Source organism: Python bivittatus, unplaced genomic scaffold (assembly GCF_059951505.1).
Source record: "Python bivittatus isolate LINGU-HERP-01145 unplaced genomic scaffold, Pbiv_v1 ctg000480_np1212, whole genome shotgun sequence".
Lineage (NCBI taxonomy): Eukaryota > Metazoa > Chordata > Lepidosauria > Squamata > Pythonidae > Python > Python bivittatus.
Genome location: NW_028277075.1, coordinates 80,330,340 through 80,346,777, shown reverse-complemented (window position 1 = coordinate 80,346,777; position 16,438 = coordinate 80,330,340).

The window sequence follows — 16,438 nt, the reverse complement described above, 5'->3', positions numbered from 1 at the left end:
CTTTCTCTCACACACATTTATCAGCTCAGTGACTTCAATATGCAGAACTCAAGGGAAAATAGTTACATTTTTAATAGGATCTGTTGGGGAGAGATGCAAATGTCCATTTTGCTCTTGGCTTTCTTACAGCCTTAAAGTAGCCATGACCTTAAATCATGATGCAGCATAATTCAACCAGTGCAATGTAGAAGAAAATGTGCAGTCTATGTAGTCACTGAGGCCTGCTGCTTTCACCCCACAGTCCAATTTTGTAATAATAACAATAATTAAAAAGCCCATATGTTTTTAATGCTTTTCCCAACCTCTTCCAAAATGTTGTGGGTTTTTCTCTTCAATATTTCTCATTCCATTTCCTAAAAATGCTAAAAAATTAAAAGCCAAAAGTTTCAAGTCAGCACTTTTACATTAATCTCATTGCAGCAGAAAGTTCATATTTCTTTAATTTCATGTTTGTCATGAAAATACATATGTCATGTATTTATGTAGTTCAAGTATGGAATTAAAAGTGATCTGAGTCTATCATCTTTGCCTGTGGATATCAGAAAAATTGGTAGGCATAAAATATTAAAATCTGAAGATTAGAGAGGGTTGTAATATGGCTTTTAGGCACAATATATATAGATTTTATACACTGATACCTGACAAAAATAAATGAGGGAACTTGAAATCAGATGTTATGTCCACATGTAAATAATATTTGCAGGAGGTAGAAAATGGAACTCCTATCCCATTCCTTCAATCTCCATCCTCTATCCACATGAAGTTGTGAACCTTCTCTGACCTATTACCAATTGCATGGGATCCTAATGCAGGCAGAGAAGGGTTTCCTTTTCTCCCAGGGCTCAAATGGCAGAAGGTGCTAGGTCAATTACATGTGGAAATAATGCCTGGATAGGTTTAAATCCTTTAGCCAGGTACACTGAGCAAATTGCCCATTTACACATAGTGAAAGTTGTTCAAACAGCTACCATATGACAGTTAATACATTTGCTGTAATGTCCTTAGTACACAGTAGCTTAATCTGTGGATTGTTACCAAGCATACTATTGTGCAGTTGCAATTGGATTGAACAATGAATAAGGAAATGCCCAGTTCAAATGTTGTTGTCGTCATAAACTCATTGAGTAGTTCTCAAGCATGTTCTAAAGCTTCAATTAGAAAATTAGCATGCAGAAACTTGAAAGGGCTTTCCAAAGATCAAGTGCTATTACTTCATGATGCACGTGGAATTCTTTGGGACCGTGACATTCTATTGAAATAGCTACACCTGAAGAAATAGAAAGTCACCTCTATCAAGAAGCAACTTTATAAGGATATTTTCTTTCTTAGTTTCATCATGCTCACATAAAATCCTTTACCTATAGGTTCCTGAGTACAATCTGATTTCAGTGTAAATTGAACATTATTACTATTAAAATGAAAAAGGTTGTTCCATATTCCTGAGGGGAGGGCAGTTGGGAATGAGCAGGGTAAGGTTGATCTTTTTATACACACAAGTCTTTCTGTAACCAATATCTCAACTTGGTAATAATTCCTCATTCAGGTGGCTGGTGTTCGTGGCTTATCAAATAGGTGTTATTAGGTTTTGTACTGAAGTAGATATCAGTACTTTTACTGGGAAAGTATAGATATCTTAGCAATACAATTGTGACTTACAGCAATCTTACATTACTCTCTTATAAGTCATTTCTATAAGGTTTGTAAGTCCATACTGTAATGCTAATGGATCTCCTTCAGACGATGATGTTTCGTTGCACCAGAACTGAAAAAAACTCTCCTATAGATAAAGATAAGCTGCTTCTCCAACAGATTGCCACTGACTTCCTTCTTGCCTTGTGACTCGATCTACATTTCTTCTTTGGTATTACTGAGCTAAGTAAGTCCCATGCCTTGGACTCATCTTGACATGTAAAGATTTCTAAACATTTCCATTTCCTTTGGACATTTCTGATTATATATGCTTTAAAAAACCTGATATGCAAAGACTGGGTGGATATCCAAACAGTATGATTACTCATACTTTGGCAGTATAATCCAACTTTTCAGATAGAGGTCAAATCATTTATTCTTAGACACTTTTAACTCAAGATGCCAAAATTTGAAAATTGCATGGGCTGTACTTTTTCCTTTCTCTGTGCTATGTAAAAGATTACTCTGAAGTATTCTCCAACTTTCTGTAGTAGCTTTATGGGGGAAGGCTGCAGCTGAAAGCAAAGATACGCTAACCATCAATTCATGGGTGAAAGCACCACCCTGTGCCATGGCTCTTTAGAATCTTTTAGATGTCTTTCTGAGCAGCTTTGGAAAGGAAAATCCAATAAATCTTTACTAGAAGGGGTAAATGTGTGTGTGTGTGTCAAATACTATACTATTTTTTCCATTTCAGACTGTTTCAGGTAGCAAGTCCATAAAACAACTTGTATAGGCATTGATCATCAGAAAATAGTACTGTGTCAGATGACTAAATGAATTAAGTTGGTCTAAGCCAAGCTTTTATGTAAATCTGGCCTATCCTCCAACAATAAATAAAGCATATTTTATTGTGCATTTTAAAATAAGTCTGCCTATAACTTTTTAAAGACATGTGCATGTTAGCAAATACATATTCAAGTTCAAAAGCTAAAGCTGCTATCCTGTGGCTTTAAGAGAACATGCTGATTATCATTATTTTCCTTGAAATTCTCCAACTGAAATGGGAGATCTTGGATTCCTCCCTGCCTGCCTTAGCAGCCATCAAAGGAGATGTGGACAACAGTAGCAGGGCCTCTACCACATCTCATCTCTCCTTCCGTGTCCCAATTTCTTATTGAAATGAGAGTTGCCTGGGTTGACATTGAGTGAACCTTCAAAAGCTTGCCTAAAAATTGCCATCAAAGTGTAAATTTTAAGGAGGAGGAAGATATTAAATACAGTGTGTGTGTTTAATTATATTTCATTGTGGTGATTTTTGTTAAATCAAATTCACTTTTTGCCTTGGCCTCCACCTTTTTTGGGGGGTGTGGCCTAAATAACACCTTCAAAAGCCAGGTACAATTACCACACTGAAAGGTTTTGCACCTGTTGTCTAAAGACAATATATACAGTGATAGACTATTTTTAAACAGCCCCAATCACCTGAGATCACCACATCTTGGCAGAGTTGTTCTCACTGTTCTCACTGGAATTCTCAGGAGATTTTTTTTGCCAGCCTCCTTAATTTCAGGCAGAAACACTAAAAACTTGTAACATTTGTGATATTGCATGATTTTAGACATTCAGTTTTTTGACTTGTTGGAAAGGAGCTCCTGTTTAGTGCAGCAATCCACTAAATGATTCCCAGCAAATGGGAACGTTGCTAAATTCTGCAAGAACTGGTGAGAAGATCATCCCCTTAGGGATCACATTCCACAGCCTAGGAGCCACACAAGAGAAGGCCCTTTTCTACCCACTAGGTAGTCTAGCTTTTGGCAATGTGGGATCTTAAAGGGGCTGGACACACTGCTCTATGTTGCTGGGCAGGTTCATAGCAAGAGGCAGTTGGAGGATAGTCAGGCACCAAGCCATTAATGGCTCTTAAGGTCAAATGCTGGGACCTTGAATTTTGCCCAGAGAGTATAAGTTTAACCCTTTAAACTCCTAGAACTTCTTGCTTTTCTGCCTTAAAAAAATGTCTGAATTGGTAAAGTTAAGACCTGTTGCTGATTTTTGTTTTTTGATTGTATATATTGGGTCTGTAGTTGAGCTTGTTTTAAATTATTTGTACCTGAATTGTATTGATGCTTGTTGCTCCTTACTCTGTATCTTTTCTCTGCTTAACATTGAAATGTGAATGTCAAGTGTCAAGGGTTAGGGTTAGGAAACCACACCTTTTTTATTTAAAGAATAACCCTGGGAAGGATTTTCTTCTGCTAAATAAATGCATGCATTGGGAGGCCAATTACCAGGCCTGCTTTCACTACATTAGTCTACAACTGGCAGGAATATAGAAATCACTTGCGTACTCAGTTGGCAGAGGGAAAGCTTCAATTCTTTTTGTACTGCTCTATAAATATTTAGTTTGGAAATAGAGAAATGATCATTCTCCTTGACTTTTAATATGGCAAATTAATGGAAGCAACTTACAATATGAAATCATTAATTTTCTGGACAGTGTGAGACTTTTTTTAAAAGAACATCTTCGTGATCCTTCAAAATATAGGCAAAACTTATAAAAGGGCAGATTTTCTTATTTGTTGTCTAACTTCGACTAAACCTTGACCTTTGAATCAGAACAGGATCAGAATAGGTGATCCTCCTCACACCTATTTGACAGAAACGCTAAAGGTTTCAAACAGTGAGGTGAGCAGTGTTTGATATTATAAGTTAGCTTTCAACTTTTCACTGAGAGAATGTGAAATGGAGTTTGCGGGAGGCAGGGGGAAGAGAGCCATATGGGTTCAGTATTTGTTAGGAGTAAAAAGCTGAGCAAGGATTTGCTTTGTGCTGATTAGTACATTTCTTTGCTGGGGGCCATCAGATCGGTATAGGCCCTTGAATAATTAAGCTTCTCACCTCTTCAATTTTACACAAGCGTATTCATTTACTGAATCCATTGATTTCCATCATGAGGGAGTCATTATGAACCAGGCCAACATTAAAGTGTACTACCTCCTCTGCCTCCGCTTCCCCAATGAGCTATTGATTCTGCTTCTCCTCGTATGTATTTCGTGTTGCGCTACAGCAATGCAGCGTAACTATAAGCTGGTGTTCCCCACACAGATAAGGCTGAGAATTCCACAAACGCATTTTACTGAAGGTGCACCCTTTATGAATTTTGCTATGGTAAATCAGGGACATCTTTAGAAAAGGAGAAGAAAGCAAATGAATGAGAGGATGAGAGAGCAAAATCCTTCATGCATTTTTTTTTTCCTTTTTTTCAAAAGCTAGTTTTGAAAACAAAACTCAAGGGTTTTGCTTGTTTGTTTTGTTTTGGTAACAAAAATGTTCATTTTTTAAAATTTAATAGTTTTGTTGCATGTATGCTTGCAGGCATAGAGACTGGACACTTAGGATATTAAAAGGGAGGTTTAGAATTATCAGACAGCTGGTGCAGACATGATAGGTTGCTAATTGTATGCAATCCTTTATAATTGTCCTGCTGCTGGGACCCTGTAGGTTTTGGTACTTCTTTGCCAGGCACCAAAATGACATGCGTGTTTTGCACCCTGACTAGGACAACAACATCATTTACTATTCCATTTTATACAGCAACATGTCTCGGACCTGCCCTATGAGCAGAACTGATCTATGTTAAGCCTGATGTATTCTCTGTGCCTCTGTAATACCAGGTAATTGGCTGTGGTCCTATGGTAGGTAAACCTTCGATCTTTATTCAATCCTTCAGTCCTTGGGTTATCAAAATTAGCATCCTGTGATGCTATCCCTCTTTAACATTTCTTCCCCAGGTCATGTCTTCAAACACTTTACAGGTAGTCCTCACCGACCATTCGTTCAGTGACCGTTCAAAATTATGATGGCACTGAAAAAGGAGACTTACGTCTGGTCTTCAAAGTTCCAGCTGTCACAGCACTGCCATGATCATGTGATCACAATCTGGGTACTTGGAAACTGGCTCACATTTATGACGGTTGCAGCATCCTGTGGTCATGTGATTTGACATTTGTTCCAGTAAGTCGCTCACACCCTCCCCTGCCTGGCAGCAGCCAACCCTGGTTCTGCCATGCTCACGCCATGCACTATGCCTTACCTGCCAGCTGGTGAGCCACTTGTGACTTGCTTAGCAATCCATGATCCTTGCTTAACAACAACAATTGGGAGTGCAGGGAATGCTGTTGCTAAGCAATGCAGTCATGTGATGTTGCACTTTATGACCACATCACTTAGCAATGGAAATTCCAGTCCCAATTGCCATCATAACCTGAGGACTACCTGTAGTGAGTTTTCTCCTGGTCTCATTCAGCATCCCATAAATCCTGATTACAGTAAACTGCAAACTCCATTTTAGGTTTACCAGGCCAATAGTTCATCTTCAACAGCCACTAGAACTGAAAATCCATCCTAATTATTGTAGCACCTGTAGATGCTAAGTAGCTCACCCATTTGTTTTTTTCTCCCCAGTATAATATCCTCTATGATATTCACATGTCCTCTTGGAGATGTTTAAGATTTGCTTAATGAACCATTTGTGAAAAGAATCCTAAAAGCCAGAGGTGACACTTGGAATGTTGTTAGAGGAAGACAAATAGTGTTTCTGACTGAACACGAGTGAGATCCCTTATTTGGGCCTACATCATTGTGATAAGGATAGCAAAACATAATTATTCCTCTGCCCTTATTGCATCTGCTGATAGCCACAGCAGCCCTATTTAGAGTGATCCTGCAGTGAGCAATATTCACACTATCTGGAGGATTCAGTTGCTTAGATTTGCTCAGAGTTGCACTCTAACTGGGCAAGTCCAAGTGAGTTGCCTGGGCACAATCTTGTGAGGTTATCTGGACTGAGTTTGATTCTCTGACATCTGAGGAAGTGAGCAAGGTCCTTCTGTCTGATGATTAGGCCACCTGTTTTTTAGATCCTGGACCCTCCTGGGTTGTTAAGATGGCCTGGGAGGTGACCAAGGGATGGGTTCATGCAGTGATATCTGGCTCTTGGAGAGAGGGAGTGGTTCTGCCAGCCTTGAAGAAGGCAGTTGTATGCCCCCTCCTTAAGACGCCATAGCTGGACCCCTCCATTCTGGACAAATATCATCCAGTCCCCAATGTTAACTTTGTGAGGAAAGTTGTAGAAAGGTGGTTGGACAACACTTACAGAGGATGGATTCATTTCAGTTAGGTTTCATAGTATAGTACAGAAACAGTTTTGGTTGTGCTTGATGACCTTTTGCAGAGCCAGGATTGGGAAGGTGCATCCATCCTGGTGTCCTTTGATTTCTAAGCAGCTTTTGATACCATTGACCACAGTAATCTTCTGGACTGGCAGCGGGGATTGGGAGTTGGAGGCAATGGTTCGACTCCTTCCTCAGCAGTCAGTTTCATTTGCTATGGACTGGGGGGTGGGGAGGAGAGGTCACACCCATGACCCCTCATTTGTGGGGTTCCTTAGGGCTTGACACTCTCCCCTCTCCTGTTTAACATCTACATGAAACCATTGGGTGAGGTCATCCATCAGTCTGAGTTTCAGTATCATCAGTACATTGATGATACCCAGTTTACATCTCTACCCTGAGTTGTGCAGGTGAAGCTGTCAATGTACTAGCCCGGTGCGTGGAGGCTGTTTGGGTCTGGATGGGGCAGAATAGATTTTGGCTCAATCCTGACAAGCTTGAGTGGCTGTTTGGCCTCCCAGGATTGGGGACGTTTCTATCATTGGTCTTGGATGGGATAGCACTTCCCCATTCTAGATTGATGTGCAACTTGGGGGTCCTTTTGGATTCTCAGCTACTGCTCAAAGAGCAGGTAGCAGCTGTGACCAGGGGGGCCTCTGCACAGGTTCACCTTCTGTGCCAGTTGTACCCCTTCCTTGACCGGGAGGCCCTTCAGACAGTTACTCATGATCTAGTCACCTCATGACTGGATTATTGCAATGTGCTTTACATGGGCTTACCTTGAAGATCATCTGGAAGCTACAAAATGCAACAGCATGAGCAATAATGGTGCCTTTAAGTATGTCCATGTCCATAACTACTGCTATGTGAGCTGCGTTGGTTGCCAATTGGCTTCTGGGTACAATTCAAGGTGAAGGTCATTACCTATAAAGCCCATTATTGCATAAGGGCTGAATACCTAAGGGACTGCCATCTCTGTTTCTGTCTGCCTGGTACATTCCAAGAGAGTGGGTATGTACCAGGTCCCTTCTATTAAATGTTGTCATCTTATGGGACCAAGGAAGTGTGCCTTCTCTGTCATTGCCCCCACCCTCTGGAACAGCATCCTCCCAGAAATATGGACAGTGTCTTCTTTCCTGAGGTTCTGAAAAGCACTTAGGACCTGGCTTTGGTCTCAGGTCTGGAGTTGATGTTATGTATGGTTTTAACTGCTTTTATTGTTTTGCATTTATATTTGTAAGCTGCCCAGAGTCTATGGCAGCTACAATGAATTTAAATAAATAAATACTTTAAACAAACTAGCCTTTTGAAGTCACAGTACAATAGACATGAAAACAAATCAGAAGTCAACTCTATGTTTCATCCCCTCAGAAAATCTTCCAATGTGTCCCAAGTACATTTCTTGTGAACATTTTAGAATGAAAAGAAGTAATTATTGTTGGGCATTTTGTTTTTCAAAACAGCAATGTGGATGGCCATCACTTTTATTTTTGTTTATTTTAATGCTTCCACTTCAGAGTTACTGAAATGGCTGCTGTGGAGTGTATATGTTCTTGGCCCTTCCCTTACTTGAAAAGTAGCTCAGAACTGACTACAACTGCTCCCCACCCTGACACATTACCTGGAAGAGCTGGAAACCATAAACAAAGCTCTCCAATAAATATTGAATGAAGGCCAAAAATTGATGCTACAAACAGATGCGTCCTTGCTGGTGCCCTGGGTAAAAAAACACATACACCCATCTTGAATTTAGAAAGGAAGATATTAGAAGGTAATAAAGGTGATGCACTTATTATATTGAGCAGCACAAAAAAGAGTTATTCAAGAGACCATGGAAATATAATTGTAGCCCACAGAGTGAGAATTAAACGGGGGAAAGGAGACAGTGAGAAACAAATGGGACTAGTTTATTTATTTTCTTACTTAAGCTTGTCCCTAGAGCTAATGGCAAAGAAATAAACACCTTACACCTCTGAGCCTCATCCTGATTTACTCAACAGGAAGGAATAGAAACGCTAAGAAATCTCACTTCTACTTATTGCTGTTCAGCTTTTACTCTGAGTTCCTGTTGGAGATGATTGGCAATCCCTGAGGATAAGAGTTTAAAAGGTTCCAGCAAGGGATTAATGGTGTGAAAATAGTAGTCTGAAACATTACACTTCAGCTCCCTACTTATAGACGTTGGGTGATCGCAGAAAATCTTTATCTTGTGCTGAAGAAAGGATAGTGCTTGATTGCACAAGCCACAGCTGTAAATAAGTCCATGGAAAAACAAATGGCCATCAAGCTAGTGGAAGAAAATGCTCACCTTTGTGGGCAAAGCCAGAAAATTGAATGAGGTAAAAGTAATTCATGAATGACACGAGGTTATTTTCTTGAATCCAATATCCCACATGACCCAAAGGTTATTTCTCCTCCCCTACCTTTTATACATATGAGATGAAACATTTGGCAGGTATATAAGCTGTGATAAACTGAGGGGGGATGTAAAGGGGTGCAGTTCCCTTTGATTATGGCTGCTGGAGTGCTTTGGCAGAAAGGTGCCTGATGGGATTGAAGTCAGGAAGCAATTTGATGATTTGTGCCTGGATGGCTCTGTTTGTTTTGGGCATAGAAAAGGTAGCAAGGATGGACAGAAACGAGTTTGTTTGTGGGGATTTTGATTCAGAGGCTGAACAAGGACTAACCAATTTAAACTGGAAGAATCTATTAGATTGTATTGCAGATTGAGATAGTAAAAATGACAAGAAAGGAGTTATCCCTCTATCAGATATTTGATTAACAAGCTTTTTCAATTAATGCAAGTAATTGAGGTAATTGGGGTAGCCATCCTTAAATTAAAAGTTAATGGGGGACTTTAATAAATTTTGACCTGCTTTGTTATTTTCCTTTTCATTTGCAGTTCTCTCCAGAGTTTCAGAATTCAGTATGCTTATATTAAGTCAATACACAAATTAGAAACACCGGTTTCTGTCTGGTACCCCATCCTGTCCTTGTTTTCTCCTCTTCCTCAATTTAGCAGTCTGACATTGCAGCCAGGAACCACACCCTACATATGGCAAAAATCTCCTCTCTAAAAATGCAGACACCCATTCATGAGCTTAACAGAAGATTCAAGGATGAGACTTGAATAGATAAGTAACTTCATTGCAGGTACTTGCCAGTTCTAATTGCAACAGAGATTAGCTTCTACAGGGTCTAGATATCTAGTGCCGTCTCTGTGTCTTGAAGTCCTGAGTTCCTCTTTCCTACCTTTTTGTTACAATGGACTGCTTGCCACCTATTTCTCTCACTGGCCAATTGATGGCACATGGTTTCTTATTTAGTCCCAGGCTTCCATCCTCTGCCTCACCAGCTCCAGCCTTCACAGTTAGTGACTACCAACACAAGTGGGGTTAAGTTTTAACTGAAGGTTGTAGAATTTGATTATTGAAAAGAAGTGTTCTGCTTATTCTAAAAAGCTCAGAAATTCAAAAATCTGAAAAGCAACCTCTTGTGGCCAACTACGCAGAACCACAACATGTCCACCCACCCATAATACCTTGTGTTGAAACTAACTTGCTTTTTAAAAAATATGTCTGTATATCTATATCTTTGATGAACAAAGATCTCTAAGCCTGATAGGAATAATGTTAACATTATTTAATAATGTCTGCTCTTCAGCTAGAACTCATGATACTGTAAAATGGTATTAAAATATTTAATTTATTACTTAGTCAATATTCTGCTTTTATATACATGTCCCTCAAGGCAGCTAATGGTATAGGTTGACACACTACAAGAATAATTGAAAAATGAATAGAAATATTAAGGAATTTAGTTCCTTTAACAGGTAACACAATTGTTTTACTAAAACCAAATAATGAAAATCATAAGCCTAAGATAGCCAATTAAAATATCTTAAGCAGGGATATAAGAAGATTAATTTGACCAAGCCAAGATTTCTGCAAAGAAGCAATTATTTTCTTAATAGTGAAAAAATAAGAGGCTTCCATGCAAACTGTAATGGGAAGGTAATTCCAAAACTTAGAGATAGCCAGTGAAGATTATCTCTTGCATTGCTGCTGTGTTGGCTTTAGAGACAGGTGAACTGAAAGAGCTACTCTGAAAAATCTAACATTCAGGATGGGAAGGGGTAAGCCTTAAACTGTTGATGCTTTAAGCACATAATCAGCACATTAAATTATAGTAAGAAATTATTCACTGATCATTGAAGTTGCTACTTCATAGGAGAAATATGCCACCTTTAAGTAGCTTGAATCAGCAGTCTGGTTGCAACATTCTGCAGCTGTTCAATTTTTTAACCACTCTTCAAAGGCTGCCCCATGCAGTCATCCAAATATACCATAGCTAAAGTAAGGTTCTTTCTTAGTGTCTGAAAGCTGTGAGAGTTTGGATGGGAAAGAACAGGATCAGGCTTAACCCTAACAAGACCTAATGGGTTTCTGTCTTCCAGATGTGATAACTTGCCATCTCTGGTTTTTTAATTTCCCCAGATAAGGCTGATGTGCAGTCTGGGAGTGCTACTAGACTCTCTCAAAGAACAGATGGCAGCTTTGGCTAGAAAGGCCTTTGCCCATATCCATCTTATGAGCCATTCCAGAGGCTTCCTGATTTTTCTGGAGCTACAACCACTCAGCACCTCCTTAAGGAACAACTGGATTGCACCAAAACCTTGAACTAGTACTTTGCTGATAATTGCCATCAGGAAGGCATACCCATGCAAACCCCTGTTGGATATGTTTGGCTTTCTACCAAATTTCTCCCCTCCGCACAACTATCTAAGAAGCTGGATGCCAAATTTATTGGACTATTCCATGCCATGACATAAATTTGTCCAGTCATCCTTTTGCCTGCAGCTTCTAGCCACACTGAAAATACATCTAGTTTTCCACTTTTCCCTTCTGAGCCTAGAATGTCCATAAGTACACTTCTTCCTTAGATTACCTCCATCTTTCTGAGAAAGGAAGAATTCAAGAAGGAACATATTTTAAACTCTTGGCTCAGAAGAGGCAGGTGTGGAATATTTGATTCACTAGAATCTCTACCTTTCTTCCTAATGAAGCTGTAGCTGTAGATAGCCCAAAATGGTGAAATTTGAGTAGGGTCATGAACTGCATTCATGTAAGCAAACTGAACTGTGGGTAAAAGATCCTGCCAGTTGTTTGCTGGTAGTTTACAGAGTGTAATGGTTAGTTCACAGAGTGATAATATTGAGTTGGTTACTATGTTCCTCTCGTACAACAACAAAGCCATTGCTTTAAGGTAGTATTTGTTCTCTCAGTATCTCCATCTAATTGTAGATGATGGGCAAAGGAAATATGTAGCCTTTCATTCGACAGTGGAAACAGAACTGTCCAGAACCATATTGTGAATTGTGGGTCAGTGTCAGGAATCAAATGATTGGGCAAACTATGGGGAGTTACCTGGAAAAGAATGCAGAGGAGGAGGCTGTTCTCAAACTCTGTAAGCATGAAGAGATGAAGAGATGTGGAAGATGAGCTGAGAAAAATGACTTTTTGAGTTGACACTGAAGAAAGCCTTGTTGGGCTTGGAATCCCACCTAAAGGGAATCTCCTTTTTTTAAAAAAAGACATATTAATGGTATGGGGGGGGGGATGGTAACCTTTCCAAAACACTGAATATCCCTGGGATTATGAAGGGGCAGGGAAGGGAGCTCCCAGATCAGGATGGATTCTACCTTAGTGGTATCTCTCTGAAATTCCAAATAGTTCAACAAAGGCATGTTTTCATAGCATAGATGCTGTAGTCAGGAAGGCATTTTTAAATTATTTTTTACCCCTTGAACTTGCTCAGTGTGGGTGGCAGAATCCTCAGAATCAGTTAGTAAATAATGAGAGTAAACAGTCAAAAACATGTCCAGAAAATCCCAGAAAACATGATTCATAAATCTCCGAAAAAATGAGGGATTGTGTCTTAATCCAAGTGACATTACTGTATATTCAGACTTCTCATAATGAGAAACAAAGACAGTTAAAATAGTCATGAACCTCTTTCATGCCAATCAAATGATAAGCCCCTCTGAGATCTAAATTGGTAAAATTCTGCAACCAGTGCAAGAGTTCAGAAAGAGGTGATCCTTAGTAATTACAGAGTTCTGGTACGAGTAATCATGGACTTCATGTGTACAGCTATCCTTCTTCTTGACAAAAAATAATAAAAAAGGACAGTGGCATGAGAGATACAGTAGAGGGGTGGCAAATGCCTTTTCATAAATTCTCATACATACTTTTTTTTAAAAGCAAGCTAATCTATATTTAATATTAGGTGGTGGCAATTTGGGGAAATCTGTGTTCCAGGAAGAATATTGATTGTAGAACTCATGGGACCAAATTTTATGTTTTTCTTTTTCCAAACACATCAGCATAGTTCACATATCTGGCAGGCAAGGCAGGTAGCTCTATTTGCTGTAAAGAATGAGTGGGACAGTCTTGCATTTTGAGGAATCAAAGGGGATCTTATTCTGGTCCCAGTGAATATGCAGACTGTCCATTCCCAAAACTTTTGGAAATGTAATGTGGAGGTCAAGTAAACTTACAGGAACTCCTGATGATTGCCAATGATGAGTTACTGAGGTTCCATGTACTTTGGATTGGTTCTAGGTGTAAGAACTGACCATCAATAGTCTCAACCCTAATAGGAGGTTGGATCAACTGAGTGGGCAATGCATATTTGCAGATGATGGGAGGATTCAGTGATATTACCTGTGGCACCAGAATCTACTGGCCTGTGGTTATACTTCAGGGCTTGCTTGGGTCAATAGGGGAACAAAAATGACTAAGTGTCAATGCATAGTTCCATATGTCTTGGCTTCACTTAATTTCTGCTTGCCCCAATCTCTGAGCTATGTAAGGCTGGGATAGTTCACTTTCTAATAAGTCAGATTTGGAAATGTTTAGTGTAAGAGCTGAATCTGACATTTAGGGCATTTCTGTGCAAAACAGTTTCTTGGTGTTTTGGAATGAGATGGACTTAGCAGGATAGGGTCAGTCATGCGTGAAGTTACCACAATATAGGCATCAACTTTGTGTGCATTTTTTCCTGGAAGATAGTGGAGCTGTGCCAGGTTCCAGTTGCATGGGCCTAACTTCTAAAATCTCTGAAGTGGAGGTGGAGTGGTGGGACAAGAATGGCTTCTCACCTTCTAATTCACTGTCACAATTCCTCAGATCTTATAGCAAATCACAAGCAGACCTGATGAATGCAGTTGCAATCTCTAGGGTGCCTTGATGAGGGAGTTTGTCATATATTTTCTCTGATAGTCCCTCTTTGAATTAACCAGTTCCACTTCAGCTCCCCATTCTGAGTTAACACTTCCTGCACCAAATATGTATCATGTTCTAAGTGATGGATTTTCTGGTTGACAGTCACTTGCTTGAAAACATCCTTGAAATTAGCTCTCAGGCTAACGATTATATAGCCATTGTGTTATTTGGTTTTTTAGGCAACAACTTCCCTCCCATAACAATGGGAATAAGAATGAGCAATCAAGCTGTCAGGGCAGGCTCAACAGTAAATCACAGATCTCTAGAACCTTAACACTTAATTCAGATCTAGACTTGGCAGAAGATTCTCAGATGTGACTTGGCAAGATTAGAATCTTTATTGCAGTCAAGAATGAAGCCTCATGCACAACATTTGATTACCCACTGCATGCAGAAAAGTGAGAGACTTTTATATCTATGCTCCAAAGCATCAATATCATGCACACATAAAAAGGGGCAGGGCTTTGACTGTCATCTTGCCTGTTTTGACTCTCCCTCCTTTCAGATATTTAAACTGTTGAGCTTCTTCCACCTTATCCTTTCAGATTAATGGTGATCTTGGGAGGTGGCTGAGATATGTTTACATAAAAGTCTTTTCTAGCCTTGGAACTGCTGTTTCCTGCCCTACCAGCCTCAGCCTTTTATACCACCTGAGAGCAGTGACAATTACATATGTTCTTCTAGAATACTAGCTTTTTACACATGGTTCCAATTTGTAGCTTCTAAAAAAGGTTTTTACAAGGCAATGCAAACTCTAATATGAGGAGGTTTGGGGAATTGGGATGCTCCACAATTTAAGGGAATGAGGTCTTAAAATTCATTAGTCATTGAGGTATAGCTCAACAAGGACTGTACTAATGACCCTTTCAAAGGAACAGATGAACCCAGGAGAACAGAATTGTGAAGGATGGGTTTACTGCTTTGGACTATTTGGCTCAAGGGAGCAATTTTAGCATCTCATGTTTGGTAGTAGTAGAATATTTTTGGAGGTTTAAGCTCTTCTGTATCATTGTCTTTGTAAATATGCCTTTTGATACCACTCCAGTGTTTTGTTTTGTTTTGTTTTGCTTTGCTTTGCTTTGCTTCTTTCTTTCTACACTATTAGTTCTTCCAATGGTGTGTGGGGTTTTTAAATAAATATGTGCATATCCAAGTGTTAAGGCAATATTTACATGCAATGGATTGGAGCTGATGCATCGTCACCCAGAAGCAGTCATGCTGGAAACTAAGCAGGTTAAACAAACAAATAATAAGCTAATGATTTTCCAATAACTCAGCTGCCCTACTTATGTTTTTGTGATGCTGTTTTTTGCTTCTTGGGTATAGGAAATGATGTGAAGCTTCGACTGTAGGAGGGCTGAGAGCTTTTATTTACTGCTGCTCACTGATTGATTTGTGTTTCAGCACTTTTTAATTTCATGTTCCATTTCAGCTTGGCTTCACCACAATTGCATAAACCTCATCCATAGATCAAAAGTTAGAGAACAAAATGTAGCCTGCATGAAGGCCAGCATCTCATTCCTTCAGTATATGGATGTGTAGGTTTAGGCTAGACACCATTATTACTAGACAATATCATTCAGTATTACCACAGTTTTGCCAGTATGTGTCAGGAGACACCATGGAGTATGATCAAGCAAAGAATGGTGTTACTCAGCCCATGATTTCCAGTGAAAGTCTTTTGTCAAAGCAAAGATGTCTATTCTGATCAGAAAGAGAGAGAGAGAGAGAGAGAGAGAGAGAGAGAGAGAGAGAGAGAGAGAGAGAGAAATACTTGAATAAGGAAGCATTGCCCCCAGACTTTGCTAAATGTTGTGTAGTATATAAATTCAATGTGGGATAATGAAAAAGACTAAGTAGGGTGATTCATTTTTCTAATAAAAATAATGTATAGATCTTTTTAATTCAATTAAATGTGTAACATGGAGATAGTTTGGTTCCTTCTTCCCTCTTATTAAACACTACAACATCAGAAATAATCACACTGATCAGTTGTGATCTTGATGCTAATTCTTTGTGCAAATCATATACTTAGAGGAGTTTCCTAATTCTAAATTTATTTGCAGTCAGAAGGGTTGGCTTGAAAAGGGTCCCCTAACTTCATATCAGTGTATGATACAATGTATCATTGTGTTCAATTCATTGCTTTCAATTGTATTAAAAATTATTTTTGTATAGTATATGACTGGTGTGGAGCTGTGCACTGGTAAATTTTTTTTTAAAAGCGAAAAAAGATATTGATGCAGCCATATGTATAATAATATGAAAATAGCTTTTTGCAGGTTGTTATCTATATAGAGAGATAGAGATATACATCATATGGTAAGAAAAAAACACAATGGAACAACT